Genomic DNA, 19,827 nt, shown 5'->3' with positions numbered 1-19,827 from the left:
ATTAGATTGTAACACTCAGCCCATCATCAGGCCCTGAGTCTCCAACTCCTTGGTTTTACACCTTCAAGGGCTGATAAACAGGTTTAGTTCATGTTACCACCAGTCCTCACAAGATGGTAGACTAGTACCAGAACTCTTCATGCATTACCTTATACAGCCAGCTGGCCTGGATTTTACTAGAAATGGCCGCAAGCTGCGTATGCTGAGCACAATGTCCGGGGTGCTTTGATCTGGTTTTGAAATAAGGGGCATTTATGAAATATGGAGCTGCATTCTGCCTCTACAACCGTGGCAAGAGGGTGTTTGAATCAGGGGTCTAAAAGTGGGGGAGGGATAGCTCAGTGGTTTGAGCATTAGCCTGCTAAACCCAGGGTTGTGAGCTCCATCTTTAAGGGAGCTATTTAGGGAACTGGGGTAAAAACCTGTCTGGACATTGGTCCTGTTTTGAACAGGGTGTTGGACTAGATGACCTCCTGAGGTCCCTTCCAACCCTGATATTCTACAATTCTAGGGCTCATCTCTAGATTTGATATCTCACAGCAAACATACCTAATCAAATAGCCAGTCCAAAGCATGTTAGTTACTCCTCGTGTTATACAATGAATGACAACTTGAGAGGAGAAAACCTGGACATCATTTGAGTTTTTCAAAATCAAAACTCAGAGTGGTTTGGTCCCTTGTCCTGTTGTATCAGCCCTCCAACAGTCAGGGTTTGGGACAAATGGTTCTGGCTTGGACAGATTTCACTAAGGATTCTGCTTATTTTCCAACTCCTTGTTTCCCTTTGAAATAAACAATTGCAGACTAGATTACATAATACATTATTTAGTGTCCTAATTTATAGTTAAATAATATTTCCTCTATTCAAGCCAGCAGTCATGCTCCAATGCTACATGTTACTGTCATGTTACAATGACAAAAAATTGCAGGGAGTGTTGCTTTCATTCAGCACTGGACAAAAAACTTTACCAGAATAAGGAAAACTATATAATCCTTATCACTTTTCTCTCTTATTATAGTTTCTGCCTAGACTCTTCTCCAGCCCACTTTTCTGTCTCTCTTCTTTCTACAAATTTAAAGAAACAGTACACATAGTATCCCAGTCAGGGGCGGCTCTAGGCACCAGCAAAACAAGCTGGTGCCTAGGGCGGCCAAATCTAGGGGGCGGCAGGCTGGGCCGGTGGACCTGCCGCAGTCATGCCTGCGGCAGGTCCGCTCGTCCCGGGGCTCCGGTGGACCTGCCGCGGGAGCTCAACCGGAGCCGCGGGAAGAGGGGACCAGCCGCGGGACCGAGGAAGGGCGGCGCAGCACACCGGGCTGCCTGGGGCAGCCTGATTTCTAGAGCCGCCCCTGATCCCAGTAAGTCAAAAGATTTAGAGGTTTGCTTATAAGGTATTGAAAATGCCTGTGAATGTAGGAGTTTGAGCTGATTCATCAAACAGTGAAATTCATGTGCCTGCAGGGATGTTTGTAAAACACCAACAGAAACCATTACTCACATACAGTTTTTAAAAATTGAATTCTAAATAACTGTCAATATTGCAATATTGCAATTTGTCCAGGCCTCATACACAAAAAAATTACAATCCAAGTCTGAAGTCACTGCTTAGCTATACTTTAAAAAAAACAGCCGGAAGCTCCCGGTAAGAACCCCCTACATTGGGAACACAAGCAGATGGTGATCATTTCCAAAAAGCAAGGTATTCTTGGCAATTGACAACATTTCTCTGTCTCATAGACAGAAGTACATGGATTCTGCCATCCCACCACGTACAGTGTATCAGACGGACCCACATAACAATCTAAGGATCCTTTATACAGGCTACCCCAAAATAGGAACTTCCAGCACATGCATTCCTCAGGGGAAGGGGGCAGAGCAGAAGCAGGAAGAGGTTGCATGGTTCTGTGGCCTGCAATGTGCAGGAGGTCAGACTAGATGATCCTGATGGTCCCTTCTGGCCTTAAAGTCTATGACTCCCTCAAACCTACAGATGCCCCAAGATCTACTAAGGCTCTGCACTAATTCAGCTCCCTCTGCAGCACAATTCTTCTTCTTCCCCTAGCCCCACCCTCTTCAGAGGAACCAATCCTGAGAGCTTTGAAGCATGCATAGAGGTGACAATTCACTCAGAGAAAGGATGGAAGAGGAGCTATGCTAGCAACCATTCCCCATTGATGACCACGGGCCTATATCCTCCTCCTTTTCATCCCCTCATTGCTAGGAGAGGTCAGTGTTCTGGGGAAACATTTACAATCACTTTGGGATTTGTTTGTTTGGTTTTTAAGATGAAAGAAAGTACAAATAAAAAAAATTAATACTTCCCACCACTCAAATCCTTGGGGAGAAGTTCCTGTATGTGACCAACAGATCTAGTTTTTTCTGTGTTTCCAGTTCTGGCACTCTCAGCTGGATCCAGCTCTCCTCTATTTACAGTAAGCAATTTAGAGGGATAAACTGGATCTTAGGATGAAGTTGTCTTATAATGGTAGCTAAAAGAACCAAGGAAGCTGGGTCCCATTTCCCAGGGCATTCTGTAATCAAATCACCTCTTAACTTTCTCTTTGTTAAAGACAAATAGATCTCCTTGTATCTACCACTGTAAGACATGTTTTAATCATTCTTTTGGCTTTTCTCTGAACCCTCTCCAGTTTACCAAAATCCGTCTTAAATTGTGAGCACCAGAACTGGACTGACTGTTCCAGCAGCGGTTGCACCAGTGCCAAACAGAGGTAAAATAACCTCTCTGCTCCTACTTGAGAGTCCCCTGTTTATGTATCCAAAGATCTCACTAGCCCTTTTGGCCACAGCATTGCACTGAGAGCTCATTTTCAGCTGATTATCCACCAAGACCTTCAAATCTTTTTTGGAGTCGCTGTTTCCCAGGACAGAGTTCCCAATCCCGTAAGTGTAGCCTGCACTCTTTGTTCCTAGATGTACACATTTACATTTAGCCATATTAGAATGCACATTGTGTGCTTGTGCCCAGTGTACCAAACAGTCCAGATCACTCTCTAGGAGTGATCTGTCCTCTTCCTTATTTACCACTGCCCCAATTTTTGTGTCATCTGCAAACTTTATCAGTGATGATTCTATGTTTTTTTCCAGGTCATTGATAAAAATGTTAACTAGTATACGGCAAAGAATTGACCCCTGCAGGACCCCACTAGTAACATACCTGTTTGATGATGATTCCCCATTTACAATTACATTCTGAGACCCAGGAGCCTTGTTTTAATTCATTTAATGTGTGCATTTTAATTTTATATTGTGCCAGTTTTTTAATCAAAATGTCATGTGATACCAAGTCAAATGACTTACAGAAGTCTAAGTATATTTCATCAACACTATTACATTTACCAGCCAAACTTAGTTAGTTAAACAGGATTTATTTTTCATGTTGATTGGCATTAACCTGGTGAAAGAAAAGGTTAAGGACTATTTAGAGAAGCTAGACATGCACAAGTCCATGGGGCCAGCTCTAATGCATCCAACGATGCTGAGGGAGTTGGCTGATGTGATTGCAGCGCCATTGGCCATTATCTTTGAAAACTTGTGTTGACTGGGGGAGGTCCTGGACGACTGGAAAAAGGCAAATATAGTGCCCATCTTTAAAAAAGTGAAGAAGGAGAACCCGGGGAACAACCAGTCAGACTCACCTCAGTCCCTGGAAAAATCATGAAGCAGGTCCTCAAGGAAACCATTTTGAAGCACTTGTAGAAGAGGAAGGTGATCAGGAATAGTCAATAGGGATTCACCAAGGGCAAGTCATGCCTGACCAACCTGATTGCCTTCTATGATGAGATAACTGGCCTCTGGATATCGGGAAAGTGATGATGTGATATGCCTTGATTTTAGCAAAGCTTTTGATACGGTCTCCCACAGTGTTCTTGCCAGCAAGTTAAAAAAGTATAGATTGGATGAATGGATGATAAAGGTGGATAGAAAGCTGGCTAGATTGTCAGGCTCAACGGGTAGTGATCAATGGCTCCATGTCTAGTTGGCAGCTAGTATCAAGCGGAGTGCCCCAGAGGTTTGTCATGGGGCTGGTTTTGTACCTCATCTTCGTTAATGATATAGCTGATGGGATGGATTGCACCCTCAGCAAGTTTGCGGATGACACTAAGCTGGAAGGAGAGGTAGATACACTGGAGGGTAGGGATAGGGTCCAGAGTGACCTAGTCAAATTGGAGGATTGGGCTAAAAGAAATCAGATGAAGTTCAACAAGGACAAGTGCAGAGTCCTGCCCTTAGGACGGAAGAATCCAATGCACTGCCATAGGCTGGGGACCAATTGGCTAAGCAGCAGTTCTGCAGAAAAGGACCTGAGGATTACAATGAATGAGAAGCTGGATATTAGGCAACAGTGTCCCCTTGTTGCCAAGAAGGTTAACAGCATATTGGGCTGCATTAGTAGGAGCATTGCCAGCAGATCGAGGGAAGTGATTATTCCCCTCTATTCGGCACTGGTGAGGCCACATCTGGAGTATTGCATCCAGTTTTGGGCCCCCCCACTACAGAAAGGATATGGACAAATTGGAGAGAGTCCAGCGGAGGGCAACAAAAATTATTAGGGGGCTGGGGGACATGATTTATGAGGAGAGGCTGAGGGAACTGGACTTATTTAATCTGCAGAAGAGAAGAGTGAGGGGGGATTTGATAGCAGCTTTCAGCTACATGGGGAGGGGGGCGATTCCAAAGAGGATGGAGCTCGGCTGTTCTCAGTGGTGGCAGATGACAGAACAAGGAGCAATGGTCTCAAGTTGCAGTGGGGAAGATCTAGATTGAATATTAGGAAAAACTATTTCACTAGGAGGGTGGCAAAGCACTGGAATGGGTTACCTAGGGAGGTGGTGGAATCTCCATCCTTGGAGGTTTTTAAGGCCCGGCTTGACAAAGCCCTGGCTGGGGTGATTTAGTTGGGATTGGTCCTGTATTGAGCAGGGGGTTGGACTAGATGACCCCCTGAGGTCCCTTCCAACCCTGATATTCTATGATTCTGTGATTAATTAAATTACCTTCCTTTAATTCTTTGTTAATCAAGTCCTGTATCAGCTGCTCCATTATCTTGCCCAGGATTGACATGAGGCTGATTGGCCTATAATTACCCAGGTCATCATGTTTATCCTTTTTAAATATTGGCCCAACATTTGCTTTCTTACAGTCTTCTGGAACTTTGCCCATTTCCCAAGACTTATTCCAAATCAACATTAATGGTCTAGCAAGCTCCTCAATCAGCTCTTTTAAAACTCTTTGATGCAAGTTAGGGATCTGCTGATTAAAAAAAGTCTAACTTTAATACCTTTTTTTTAACATCCTCCTGACATATTAGGATCATGGGTAGAGCACAGAATTGGTGCCCAGATTCAGCAAGTTACTTAAGCACGTTCCTAACTGTAAGTAGAGGAGTAATCCCATTGACTTCAGTGGGACTATTCACATACTAGAAGAAGGCATGGTCTTAAGAACCTTGCTGAACCAAGGCCCAGGTGTCAGGAGATCTGAGTTATTGACCCAGCTCTGCCACAGAGTTCCAACTTGGGCAAATCATTTATGCTTTCTGTGCCTCAGTTTCTCACGTGCCATCAGAATACTGGTCTACCAGGAGATCTTCAGGTGAGAAGCATAATCAAAATGAAATTTTATATATAATTAGAAAATTATATATGTTCAAATTCAGTATGTGGTAAAAAAAAAACTGGCATTCAATCCCAGTGGCCAGGACTCCACAGAAATAATAAAATCAATTGCATTATGTAATACATGCTGAAAAAAGCTATAAAGAATTTGGAAACTGTTGGCCTACACTAAACCAAATTAAAATTTGGATGGACTTGAGAGCCTGAATAATGAATTAACAAGTGCCAGAAGCAGAGGGTGGGCTAGCCCGTTGGGGGCCCTAAGCAGGAATATTCCCCCTACTCAACCACCACATAATAAAAAAGTGAATGCCCTTCCAACCCCCAAGCAATGGTTTAGTCTGCCTCTGCCTAGTGCCAGTTCTGACCCAAAGCAAAGAGAAAAAAAAAAGAGACAACATGAATGTGAAATAGGAATTGGTTTTAACACCATCATACGTCAGTCACATGGAGCACAAACTAGAGATGGGCTTGAGCAGCAAAGTTCAGACTCAGATCTAAACTTCCTCAAAGTCTGGGAACATTTAGATTCCGGGTTGCGTTTTGGCCCATTACACAAATAGGGGAAAACCATGATATTTGGATCCAACTCAGAACATGAATTTCCTCTCGGTTTGAGGTAGTCAGAATGGGAATTTTAGGTCTAGTTTTCCTTCGCTAGAACACATACAAATGCAGTGGCCAATCCGCTAGGAACTTACTGTGGAATTGGGACCTTAGTTTGGTCATGCAACTAGTCTCCAGCAATATTCCAGAAGAAAAAATAAGAGATAATTTACTTTGATTATCAAGAAGTGAAAACTTTCTTAATGTGTCTTAAGGAAAACTTTAACTCACTCTCACCAGTGAGCACATCAAGCTGCCTGATTCAGGACTTACAAGTTTTAAATGCAGACAGTTACACAGGCTTCCCAATGAAGTGCATATAATGATGTTCACGTATGTAGCAGGGAAGAATAATTCCCTCCCCTGTTGGAATCTTTGGCTGGAATCCTACGGCTTCTGTTATGCCAGAGATCAGACTGGATAGTTGTGTCCTTTCTGACCTTGAAATCTGTGACTCTAAAGCTACTGGTGATGAGCAAAGGATGGGTTCCTAAATACAGAAGGGGAACCAGAGTACACCTCCACCCCAATATAATGCGACCTGATACAACATGAATTCGGATATAACGCGATAAAGCAGCGCTTGGGGGCGGGGGGTGGGGGCAGGGCTGCGCTCTCCGGCGGATCAAAGCAAGTTCGATATAACACAGTTTCACCTATAATGCGGTAAGATTTTTAGGTTCCCGAGGACAGCGTTATATCGGGGTAGAGGTGTATTTATACTACACACAGACACACACACAAAGGGCCAGATTCTGCGGTGGTATACATCAGCCTAGTTCCTTTGACTTCAGTGGAACTACACTGATTAACATCAACTAAGAATCTGTCCCAAAGTTTCTCTGCCACTTTCCCAGGCAGAGTTTACAGCTAAGTTTCCAGTCAAGTCCTAAAGCAGTTGAAAGACACAGGAGTACAGAAGAAAACAAGAGAGACCTTCAGTTTAAGCCAGCAGTGTTAGTATCACAGTGAGTTAGAATGCAATATTAAGTTGTGTTAGCATTCCTTCATAATTGTATTTTAATTTATGTAGCAGGTACCCAAAGCCTATAGAGATCTTTACATATGTAAGTAAATTAAATTAATAAATATCAATTGTTAAACAGCACTTGCTTTCTCCCTGCTGGGATACACATTCTTGATAAAAACATCTGCAATGATCTCAGAGTTTAGACCATGTATTTTCCTCACCATGAAAGATTCAGCTGTTTTTGCTAAGATGTCTGATTTCAGTTTAGAGATAGTTAGCCCTAGGCTATCCATCAGCTCCTCTAGATTCAGTGAGCCATACCTTCCCAGAGACTGAGCAGTTGGAGAGGCCTTTACAGAGTCCCCAGAGATAAATAAAACTGTTTGGTTTCCTAAAGAAGAGTAGAAGATTCCCAGTATTCTGAAAAGAGGCAAGTGAACCCAGCACTGCAGCGACCAAAATATTTTATTGTCTGAAAATGCTGCTGGGGAAGGACTCTCGCTGTGTTCCTGGAACAAGCAGCCTGCAAGAGAGGAAACGGTAAGCAAAAACACATCCAAAGAGGGGAACCACATTTTTAAGTGTTGTAGGTTTGCATGGCTGTTATAAGCTACAGCGTAATGCTTTACAGTAAGCAGAATAGACATTGACGTGCCAAGTTAGTAAAACACAGTTCATGACTGCTTCTGCAATTCCAGGAAAGCTAATGATCTCTCAACTGTCCTCTCTTAGTCGCTGACCTATTTAAAAGCACACACACACACTAACACAAGTACAACTACTTGAAAACCAGAGTCCTTATTGATCAGTTTCATAGCACCTCTTCCTCATAGTGCTGAATGCATGCCAGCCCTGACACTTGAAGGAGCATTGGCAGCTTGCTCCTTCTTGGCACTGACTGTGTGGCAGCTGGATGGCTTGTACTCAGTGTATTTTGCAGCTGGTAGCAGTAGCAGTTGGCAAAAGACTCTTGGCCAGATGGACATTAAATTTTCTCTAATGTTTATAATATGTCAAGAGTGACTAATCCTATATTAAAGTGGCTAAGAAGAACATTTATTTAGGAGCTTACAGATACTTGTTTCTGACAGTTCTGAGGCCAGTTAAACTCAAGTACTAGTGTGCGTGTTCGTGCACTCTCTCTCTACATTCAATCCATATGCAAATGACTGGTTTTGAATCAATCAGTCGTTATTTTTCAGTATCTCCATTATTGGACCTGTTTACATGCACAAGGAAATACGTGTCAGGTGTCACCAGGGCCGGCTCCAGGCACCAGCTAAGGAAGCAGGTGCTTGGGACGGCCAATACCAAGGGGCGGCACTCTGGCCACCACTGGGGCGGCACGTCCGGGTCTTCAGCAGCAGGTCTCTCAGTCCCTGTTGGAGCAAAGGACCTGCCCCCGAATTGCTGCCAAAGAGTGGAGTGGCGCGATTGCGCTGCCACAGCTTTTTTTTTTTTTTTGCGCACCACTTAGGGCGGCAGAAAACCTGGAGCCGGCCCTGGGTGTCACCCTACTACAGCCACTTACACACAGAATAATTTTGTCCCATAGCTGGTGTAAATAAGCATAGGTTACTGAAGTCAATTTACACCAGCTGAGCATCTGACCCACAGACTTTATATATGTCCCAGAACCATTTCACCTCTCAGTCCCTGCAGTTGCAGTAGGATACGCTGGGACTTTTGAATGTTACATTCTTACAGGGGAGAAACTTAATACCATTCTGCTCTGAGAAGTACTCTACAAAGGACACCTTTGAACTCCACAGATCTAGTGGCCTTTTGTGCTCCCTGAGTGATATATACTTTACTCACACAAAACAGTTTTAGTGCTCTTTATTCATTCCTGTTAGCACTTGCAGGCCTAACAGAAGGGGTTGCAACTTCTTTACCTGAATTGTTTAATAAGCTCCAATCACTTATACCAGTGCAAGCCCATTCAAGGCAGAGGGTTGCACTGTGCCTAAGGGCATAAATTTAAGTGATACAGTCATAACAACCTGGTTTGCAGATTCTTTATAACTTACAATGATGTGCAAGAATTAAAAGTGCCCAATCTGACTTTCCAACCCCATCCTGAGTTTGCCAGGCTGGCAGTGCATGGGGAGGGAGGAATAAATGAGCTTTTCCCTTATAAAACAAGCACACTTCAGATAGAAATCATGGCAAGAAAAGAAACATGGAACCCCATGGAGATCACAGTCCGTTTTCAGAGCGTCTGTTTTCAACAAAGTCTTCCTTTCTGCTGGAAATTTTCCATGCGTGCAGTCTTGACACAGAATGTCTTTTAAGTTTGAGCTTGATCAGATAAGCCAAGAGAATCTTCACTTTTTGAGGCCTGTAGCTTTTGTTTGTCCACTCAGTGCATGGTAGTGTATATCCCATACCGGAAATAAGCTTCTGGGCCCAATACGTGCAACAAAAATAATTTACTGTCAATACTTTTCTTGAAGAAATTAATCTGACAATAGTCATAACTAATATATGGATGGGATTTAAAATTTATATTGACTTAATTGGGAGCAGAATTAAGGTCGAACTCTGGTAGTTGGCTTCTCCATAGATTGGCAAATTTAGTTTTAAGTAATTAGAGTGCCCATCACATATAAGTACAGTAGGATACACTTAATCCAGGCACCTCAATGAGTGGACTTTAGTCACAATGAAATGGATCTCTTGATTAACAGACTCAGACCTTAAGGGCAGAAGGGACCATCATGATCATCTCATCTGGCCTCCTGCACATTGCAGGCCACAGGACCTCACCCACTGTGATGCTTTGTACCGCAGGGGAACACCCTGCACCCCCATGTTCATCCTTATACAGTAACTCCTCACTTAACGTTGTAGTTATGTTCCTGAAAAGTGCAACTTTAAGTGAAACTATGTTAAGCGAATCCAATTTCCCCATAAGAATGAATGTAAATGGGGGGTTAGGTTCCAGGGAATTTTTTTTTTGCCATACAGTACAGTACCATAGTTGGGAGGTGCCCCTGCCTAACCCCACACAGGCACAGCCCACTGGCACTGGAGACAATGAGGCAGGCAGGGAGGCTGAAGGTGCTGTAGGCTCGGAGAAGCACGTTGTGCAGCAGCAGCTTCCCCTACTCTGCAAGCACCGGGGGTGGGGGGCTCAACCCTCAGTCCGCCCACACCCCTCTTCCCCCAAGCCCCCACCCTTAACCCACTTCTTCCCCCCCTCCTCCTTCCCCTTTAATCCACACGCCGTGTCCTCACTCCTCCCCCCTCTCTCCCCTGCCTCCTGCCCATGGCAATCAGCTGGTTTGAAGCATTCAGGAGGAGTAGGAGGGAGGGGGAAGGTGCACCGCATCCTTGCTCCTCTCCCCCTCCCTCCTGCCCATGGCAATGCGCTGGCAATCAGCTGGCGACATTCAGGGGGAGGAGCGAGGACTCAGCACACAGGCTCCCCGCTCCCTCCCTTGACTCCTGCCTGTGGCAATCAGCTGGTTTGCGGCATTCAGGAGGCAGGGGAGGGAGGGGGATCCTGCACGCTGAGTCCTCGCTCCTCCCGCCTCCCTCCTGAATGTCACAAGCCAGCTGATTGCCACCGGTAGGAAGCAGGGGAAGGAGGGGGAAGGCGCTGATCCACGGGGTCTGCCAGTGGGCAGGAGGCGCTGTGGGGGGGCATAGGGGACCTGATAGGGGGTTGCCAGCTGTGGACAAAGCAGGCAGCCAAATGATGTTATAGCGAAGCATTGCACAACTTTAAATGGAGCGTGTGCTGTAATTGAGCAGGGACGTAAGATCAGAACAATGTTAAGTGAGAGGATGTTAAGTGAGGAGTTACTGTAATATGATTGCATGGTATCCAATGCAAAATTTGTCATTTTGGGTGTCTTTGGAAGGCTCATGATGCACTGTTGTCATAGTAATGTTATAGGTTGTAATTTCATGTATACAGTTGAGATTGAAAGTGTGTCCTCATGGCTTAAAACAAGCCCAGGCAAAACTCTCCAGGAGCAGAGGGGCAGTTCACACCTCATCAGGGCATGTATGGGACAAACCCAGCCCAGCCTCACAGGAACAAAGGAAACTGGCTGCAGCAAAGGATCCGTTGGACTCTCCGTGTCCCACCCCCCCCCTTCTGGTGTTTTTGGGACTGCGATGAGGTAATGCTCCTGACTGGAAGGAGGGACAAAGCCAAGAAGGAGAAAAGGAAAAGATAAACAAGGAAGACATGTTCTTCCTCTCTCTCTCCTCTCTTCCCTACAGACACACTAGACCAAGCTGGCGACTGATGGCGGGAATCTGTGGAGAGCCTGCAGCCCAGCAGCCAGTGGAAGGCAGCAAGTTTGTAAGTGTAAGGCACTGACAGTGTTAAGATCAGCTTAGAATCCGAATTGCTTTTCATTTGACAAATCTTTGTTTTTGTGCTTTTAATTTTAATCACTTAAAACTTCAATTTATTAAATGTAGTTAATAAGTTTATTTTTTTGTTGATCTACCTGATGCAGTTTTTGGTTGTCAGAGACTCCTTGGGATAACAGCCTGGTAATCAATTAATTTCTTTAATTGATGAACTCAGATAAGCTTGCAGTGAAAGCAGTGTTCAGGGGCATGGATTGGCATGGGTTGATGGGTTTGGGGTTAGAGGACAGATATATGAGACTGTCATTCGCTGCTTGAGTTGCAGGTAGCTGAGCTCAGCAGTTGAGCTGCATGAACAGCCTGGGAGTGCGGGTTCTCACAGCAGAGCAGGGTGAGGCTGGCTCCCAGAGTCGAGGATTGGACTGACCTAGCAGATCACCAGTCCAGATAACACCAGGGGAACGTCACACCCACCCACTCCTGTAACAGACCCCTAACCTCTGGTTGAGTTACTGGAATCCTCAAATCATGACTTAAAGTTACAGAGAATTCACCATTTATATTAGTTTAAACCTCTAAGTGACCCATGCTGCAGAGGAAGGCAAAACCCCTTCAGGGTCTCTGCCAATCTGACCAGGGGAAATTCCTTCCTGACCCCAAATATGATGAGCAGTTAGACCCTGAGCATATGGGAAAGATCCAGCAGCCAGACACCTGGGAAAGAATTCTCTGTAGTAACTCAGAGCCCTCCCCATCTAGTGTTCCATCACCAATCATTGGAGATATTTGCTGCTAGCAGTTGCAGATCAGCTACATGCCATTGCCGGCAGTCTGATTTGTCTGGTATACCCCAAAGTTACACCTCACCTAAAAACTACTTGCTCACCAAAAAAAGATGTCACAGCACACTATTACTGAAAAATTGCTTACTTTCTCGTTTTTACCATTATAAAAAAATTAATTGGAATACACATATTGTACTTACATTTCAGTGTATAGTACATAGAACAGTATAAACAAGTCTTTGTCTGTATGAAATTTTAGTTTGTACTGATTTTGCTAGTGCTTTGTAAAACTAGGCAAATATCTAGATGAATTGATACACCCCTGGAAGACCTCTGAGTACCCGAGGGATTTGCACACCTCTGGTTGAGAACCCCTGGGCTTAAACAAGCCAAACTTTTTGAACCTTCTCTTAAAGTATATTTTCCATTCCTCAGATCATCCTTGTAGCCCTTCTCTGCACCTGTTCCAGTTTGAATTCATCTTTCTTAATCTTGGGGGACCAAAATTGCCCACAGTATTCAGATGAGGTCTTACCAGTGCCTTGTATAAAAGTACTAACACTTCCCTGTCTCTACTGGAAATACCTCAACTGCTGCACAGCCTAGGACTGCATTAGCTTTTTTCTCAGCTGCATCACATTGGCGGCTCATAGCTATCCTGTGATCAACCAATACACCCATGTTTTTCTCCTCCTCTGTTGCTTCCAACTGATGAGTTTTCAGCTTATAGTAAAAATTCTTCTGGCTAATCTCTAAATGCATGACCTTGCATCTTGCACTATAAAATTTCATCCCATTTCTATTACTTCAGTTTACAAGGTCATCCAGATCATGTTGTATGATATTCCGGTCCTCCTCCATATTGACAATACCACCCCAACTTTGTGTCAACCGCAAATTTTATTAGCATGCTCCCACTTTTCGTCCAAGGTCGATAATAAAAATGTTAAGTAAGACTGGTCCCAAGACTGATCCCTGAGGAACTCCACTAGTAACATCCCTCCAGCCTGACAGTTCTCCTTTCAGTATGACCTGCTGTAGTCTCCTCTTTAACCAGTTTGTATCCACCCTTCATTTCTCATATTAACCCCCATCTTTTCCATTCCAATTGTCACAGGAGCATCAGGGAGCCGCTCAATTTACTGCAGAGAATCATGCTGTTGTGATGAGGCAGTGCTTGCACTGTGATATGGACTGAACCTATTGCCTGCCCAGTGCCAGGAGCAGCTGCAGGTGGGATGCCCAGCATAGTAGCTTAGCATTCATAGCTGGTGTGGGAGAAGGAAGCTAGCAACCAGGAATAGGGAGTGGCGAAGCATGCCACAAACTTTCACTCACTTTCTGCATATAATCACAGCTAAGATGAGACAAAAGCAGTGAGAAGCAGATAGTTTCAGAGACTATCAAAACCAGCATGAAACACACAAATACTACTAAGCACTATTAAACCACCTCCAGCTGCCCCAGTTAAGCAAGACTAGTTCCACATTAAGCAGCAATTATCATCAATAAATATCACTAGACTTACGATGATTCTCTTGTAGAACGTCCTGATTAAATAGTTTCTTCAAGAGTTTACTAACTGAGCAGAGGAAACCTTTCAAGACCCAGTTTATAGACAAAATTGCACCAATTTAATTCAATGGGTGATTTATATTGATTTAGTTAAACCAGTCCAACTTCATGTGTGGGCACTCATGTATTGATTTAAAACCAGGTTATCAGTCTGCCTTGCATTGGTAAGTTTACAGGGCAAATTAAGCAGATAAAAACCAATTTTCAACTGATATTATGTCCATATTAAGGTTTGCACCAGTTAAGCTAAATCCACACCTGTAACTGAACTCCTTGAAATTGTTTGGATAAGCCCTGAGTAAGCACGAGTAATCTATTAACACACAATATGGAAAGTGCACTCATTAACTAGTGCATCAAGGACCCACACAGTATAGCCTCTAACCTGCAAACGCATGCATTTATTTTAATTATGTGAGTAGTCCACACTTAAAATGCTACAGTGCCACAGTGCGGACACTACCTATGGCAACTGAAGGGGTAATCACCACCCTGAGAGGTAGTAGTAGCTAGATTGACAGAAGAATTGCTGTCTACATTGGGAGTTAGGTCAGTATATCTAGGTCTTTCAGGGGTGTGGATTTTTCACCCGAGACATAGCTAAATCAATGCAGATTTCTAGTGTAGACCAGCCCTAAATTGATGTGGCTAAAGTTAAGCATGTGCAGAAGTGTTTGCAGGATTAGATCCTATATTTGGCTAACTATTATAGACTTTTTATGTTCTTAAAGGGGGAAAAAATGAATCAAAGACAGAAAGCTTCTCTTCCAGCAGATACTCTATTAATTCTGATATTTAATGTTATTGTACTACGTGTTTAGACTGCAAAAAAGTCCTTTCTGCTGCTTAATAGTATGTTCCATCTAATTGCTCCGATATTGAATAAAAATCTCAGAAGAATTTTAGCTTCCAGCAATGATTTCTGTTTTTCCTTTGGAGTCTAAACTGATAATGATTTACTGAAATGTGTGGTGAGCAACATAAGAAAAAGGCCTTAAAAGTGTTTAATATTTGTGGTTATTGCGTGTGGGAGAAGAAGAAAGCGATATTGTGGCTTGGTGCTAAGTTTCCAGATGGAAGGATTATGCTATAAATAGGAGATGAATATCAAAAAGCCCAACCTAAATTAGTTATGGTAGGTCAAGGGAAGTAAAGGGAAGGGTTTAAGAGTTCCTTAAACTAAATTGGTTTTGAAGAAAAACTTAGATCTCCCAATACAGGAACTCTCATGACTGAATTCTTAACTCTCTCTTAACTCTCAATACTTAAGGGCCTGATCCAAAGCCCATTAAAGTCAGTCGAAGTCTTACTACCTTGATCCCTTTGGATGAAAGTCTTAAAGAACCAACTCAAGCAGAATCTCTCTCATGGCCAAGTCTTGCTCTTTCAATATTACATGAGTACAGTACAGATTAACATGACCAATTCCCAAAGAGTCCAAATCTATAATTCGTCCTACGTACCTTCGTTGAGAAACTCCAAACAGCCTACATTATTTTCTCCATTTCCCGGACTAAGGGGTTTTGGCCAATGCCCAACTTAGTTCCCTTTAAAGTCAATGGGAAACTTTTCTCTGACTTTAATGGGAGTTGGATCAGGACCCCAGTGATTAAATATATTTTATTTTAATCTCCAAGACAGTGAATACTAATGTTCTTTATGTAGTGGTGAAAAGTGGGAGTTGGCTGTTTGTTCATGAGAAATGACTGTCTGAAAGCCCTGCAGAATTTGGACACCAAATAAAAGCATGTATTCTTTCTTAAATAGTTTTGGATGCTTCCTAGCAGCTCCTGCTTCAGTGTAATCCACCAGGGTAAAAGTATTAAATTTGAGATCCGTTTCCTGGAGCCGCAATCTATGCACAGAAACCATTTTGTAAACATTAGACAACCCAAATATTTGGCCTGAACACTGAGCAGTTACAAGATCATGGGACCAGATCTTCAGTGCAAAATATTACTTGACTTGAACCACAATGGTTTACACAAGTTGAGGATCCGGTCCATGGTCTCTCAATTGTATTGCTTAACCCAAAGCAATACAATTGGCTAGCTACTGTTGTATTGTCTTTTCTCTTGAGCATTAATCAAATCATGGTGATCAGATTTTCCATAAATTGATGCATTTATTTTAAGTGCATTAATCACCCGTTTCTTAGCACATGTTTTAGATTTTGCACAACAATCAAACAAAAACATTTACAATCTGGCTGTGTGCCAACAGCTGGCTCCTCCCAGCCATCAGCTTCAGAATCCCACTCAACACCCACCCCCTTCCAGAAAAAGCCTGGGAAAACAGATTGGCCGTGTTAACACAGAAACACATACAAATATGTATCATATACGCAGCTGCAAGGGCACAGAGCTAAGAAGCTATCTAGGTTCTTTTGAAGTCCATCACCAGGGTATCTGAGCACCTCCCTCTTTCCTCCAGGCAACGAGGCTGAAGAGCATCCTGACCTCTTCCAGGAGTGAGTTGAACAATCCCAGATCAGTTGCTCTGTTCTATACCTTGGCCTGAAGACTGACTTGGAGGGGTCCAGGATTTTGGCAGGATCTAGGGGGTGACCCTTGGTCAGCTTTTCAGTGAGCCTGCTTAGGAATGGGAGTTCAGAGAGTAGCTGGAGAGGTCACATGCACAGACACAGCTGCTGAGCTGGTTCCCAGCAATGGTGAGGTGGCCCCAATTTTGCTTTCTGGGCAGACGGGGAGGAGCGGAGTTCCTCTCCCTAACAGGCATGTCTCATTGGCGCAGGGAGATTATGCGGGGATAGCTTTTCTACAATTGCAGCCGCGGAGCTGGCATTTGGGAAGGATGGTCACTTCTGGTGCAATCCATGAAGCACAGTAGGTATCTAAACTGCAGCCATTGCTTCACAGCCAGCATGGGGACGGCTGATCTGCCAGAACTTACAGCCAATAAGCAAACCAAAGGAAATACCATGTGATCAGTTACAAACAAAACTATGCAATTCCAAGTACACGGCAAGAAATCCACTTCAGTGAGAGAGGCTCTAACTTCAACACTGCACGTTTGTAGAGGCAGCTGTAGCTCAAAACTAAGACATTTTAAGTACTTCTAATTTCACACCAAATATTTCATACAACTCCAACATTTGACCAGGCCTAAAACCCATTTTTGTTAAAAATGCCACACACCAGTTTAATGGAAGGGAGACATGACTGGATCCACAAGGGTCTAGACAGCTTTAGAATGAAAGTGGGAGCCTATGCAGGGGTAGGGCCCACCTCCCTCTGAGCATGCCACTGCTCATTGGCCAGCTGAGAGATGGGAGCTGATTGGTCCTTGCTCCCCATCATCATTAATTTAAACATTTGTCCAGGGGTTTTTTTGAGCTCTCCATCCATCCGTCCCCTGCACCTCCCCAAAGTTATCCACTACAGGAACTGTGTAGGATGCTGGGGGTTAGGAAGCAATTTCTCCCATTCAGGCCAGATTGGCAGAGGTCTAATAGGTTTTCTTGTCTTCCTCACAGCATCCTTGAGGCAGCTGGGCTCAATAGGAACAGAATTTAGAAATTTATATCAATGCTTAGTTCATTGCAACTGGCAGTTGGTATCCAGTGTGGATAAAAGGCCACAAGGGCCAGCACCCAGAAATAAAAGATTTTGCTGCTGGATCTAAGGCATATGGGAAAAGGGGAGACCTGAAGTCTTTGCAGACCGAGGTCCTTTTCTATCGTCTTTGGGAGAGGATTCAGCAGAGTGAGTGGAATCCTGGAGTAGGTAGTGGAGAGTCTATCCTGAGTTATGGGCTATATGATAGGAGTGCTGTAAATGCTGCACTGGACCCACTTAAATGCCTGGTATGGGGAAGTGGGGGGTGGTCGTGCCCCTCTCCAGTGTAAAATTAATAAAGTTGCCATCTGCTGCTTAAATGCATCCATGCATCGATGTGTGTCCAGATCAAACAAAATGGGATTGCTAATCTCGTCTAAAAGGTTTCCCTTTTCCAAAGGAAAGCTATGGCAGGATGGTGCTAGATGGGCAAATGTATACGAATACTGGGCATCTGATAGCACTGCTGACACTGGGCAACTCTTTCAAGCCTCAGGTCCCTCGTCCATAAAATGCTAATGTAACATAGTACAGTACAATGGATTGGGAAACTAAGGGCAGATCTACACTGGAAGCGCTACCTCAGTGAAGACACTCAGTGTTGATGGGAGAGCATCTCCCACTGCCATAGCACCAGTGCAGACAGCACTTGGGTTGCTGTAACTTACGTCGCTCAGGCGGGGTGTCTTTTTCACACCCCTAAGCGACGTAAATTAGATCAATTTAAGTGGCAGTGTAGACCTGCCCTATTGCTTTCCTACCCACTGCAGTTTTGGGAGCCTGTTTATAAAGTCAACAAATCCTGAGAGGAAAGTCACTATTGGAATTCATGTATTAACAATGTTTCTAAAGAACGCTTATCTCTTTGTATTGTCACTACAGCACTAGACTGAGACACAAAAGATTTGGGCTAAATTCCTGGCTCCTGTGCCACAAACTTTTTGGATGATCTTAGGCAGGTCTCAATCTCTTCCACACCTGTCTAATTAGGGTAATGATACTTCCCTTCTCTGTCCCTTTGTCTTGTCTGTTTAGCCTGCAATATCTTCAGGGGGAGGCCCCTACCTTTTATTATGAATACATAAAGTACCTCGTTGGGCTCCGATTTGACTTGCAGCCTCTGGCCACTCCTACTACAATACAAATAAATAATTTCCATGAAGGAAGCGTTGCTTGGGTTCAGCATTCTGGGTATTGGCTCAGGTTAACTGTTGTAGGGTCTGATAGCAAAACAAGTGGGAGAAAAAGTGTCTGTCAGATTTTTTTTTTTTTTTTAAAGAATGTTCTTCTAAGCTGCATTCTATGTCAAACTGAGCCATGCAGTGGGTCACTGTTCACAACACACAGGTCAATCCACAGCTGATACCCAGCTGTCATAGCTCCAGTCAAATCATTGAGTTCAATGGAGCTCTGACAATTTACATCAGCTGAGGATCTGTCTCATTGTGTAACACAGGTAAGTGGCCTAGGCAGAGAGAGACACAGGGGAACCAAATTATGGGCAAGTTAAAGAGTTAAGACATCAAACACACATTAAAATTCAGGGTTTGAGCCTGCTCTGCAACAAGCCAGCTAAAGGCAAATGAAGTTTAATATTGAAATACGTGAGGTATAGGGTTGACTGAGACAGTTAACAGAATTAAAAGCCAAGTGGGAAAATGTAACATTATAGAACCCTACAATTTAATTGCGGTGGTAACTTATCAAGTAGTTTTGCAGGGCTGTTCTCACAGCTCCCACATGTACTATCAAAACAAATATGCTGAACACTAAAATTTAAAGAGAATTGGTCATTTAATGTGTTGAACTAACACATTTAATAATGTTACCATACATAACAGGAAATTTATCATCAAGACCACCCATTTATTTTTAATGTAACATGATAGTGTCATACCAACTTATAAAAATGTAAAGAAGAAGCATGCTGTTAAGAAATCAATGTAATATGAATCGACAAGTGTAGTTTCAAATATACTGTTGTATTTTGGTTGCCTTACAACTGTGGTGACATTTACTAGAATCAAATGATAGTTCTTAAAGGGTATTATATAGAAAGAGGGAGAAAGATATAACATAGGATACCAAACTACATGTACCACTGGTCTGATCTGGTAGTTTGGCCAGTACCAAATGATTAAAAAAAAAAAAAGTGGCTAGCCCGTGATTTTTTATTATTGGGATTCTAACTTGTGCCTAGTGAAATATTCTTCCTAATGTCTGCTAGTTAGCGGTTGGCTTATGCCCTGAAGCTTGTGGGTTTCTTTCATATGTTTATCCTACTGTTTCTGTGGCTGTTCTCATTATTCACTGAAAAGTCTGGCCCACATTTGAATCCCACTAA

At 43.4% G+C, this 19,827-nt stretch overlaps 1 protein-coding gene across 9 annotated transcripts in view; it reads right to left on the bottom strand.

Moving 5' to 3' along the window:
* FTCDNL1 (formiminotransferase cyclodeaminase N-terminal like) overlaps positions 1–19,827 on the bottom strand; it is a 110,562-nt gene that overhangs the window by 12,230 nt on the left and 78,505 nt on the right. For 3 of the 9 annotated variants that reach the window (XR_005586306.1, XR_005586305.1, XR_005586307.1), the window contains 2 exons: positions 18,574–18,703; positions 16,058–16,813 (listed from right to left, as the gene is read on the bottom strand). The exons of 3 other annotated variants lie outside the window; for them this stretch is intronic. The gene's annotated coding sequence lies outside the window, so the exon portion shown is untranslated. Of the gene's footprint in view, positions 1–7,691; positions 7,737–9,206; positions 9,617–16,057; positions 16,814–18,573; positions 18,704–19,827 lie in introns of those variants that run through there. 3 more of the 9 variants (XM_039495270.1, XM_039495271.1, XR_005586310.1) reach the window with 3 other exon arrangements.

The sequence above is a fragment of the Mauremys reevesii genome, linkage group 11, assembly GCF_016161935.1.
Source record: "Mauremys reevesii isolate NIE-2019 linkage group 11, ASM1616193v1, whole genome shotgun sequence".
NCBI classification, from domain to species: Eukaryota; Metazoa; Chordata; order Testudines; family Geoemydidae; genus Mauremys; species Mauremys reevesii.
This window is presented reverse-complemented; position numbering and strand designations above follow the sequence as displayed.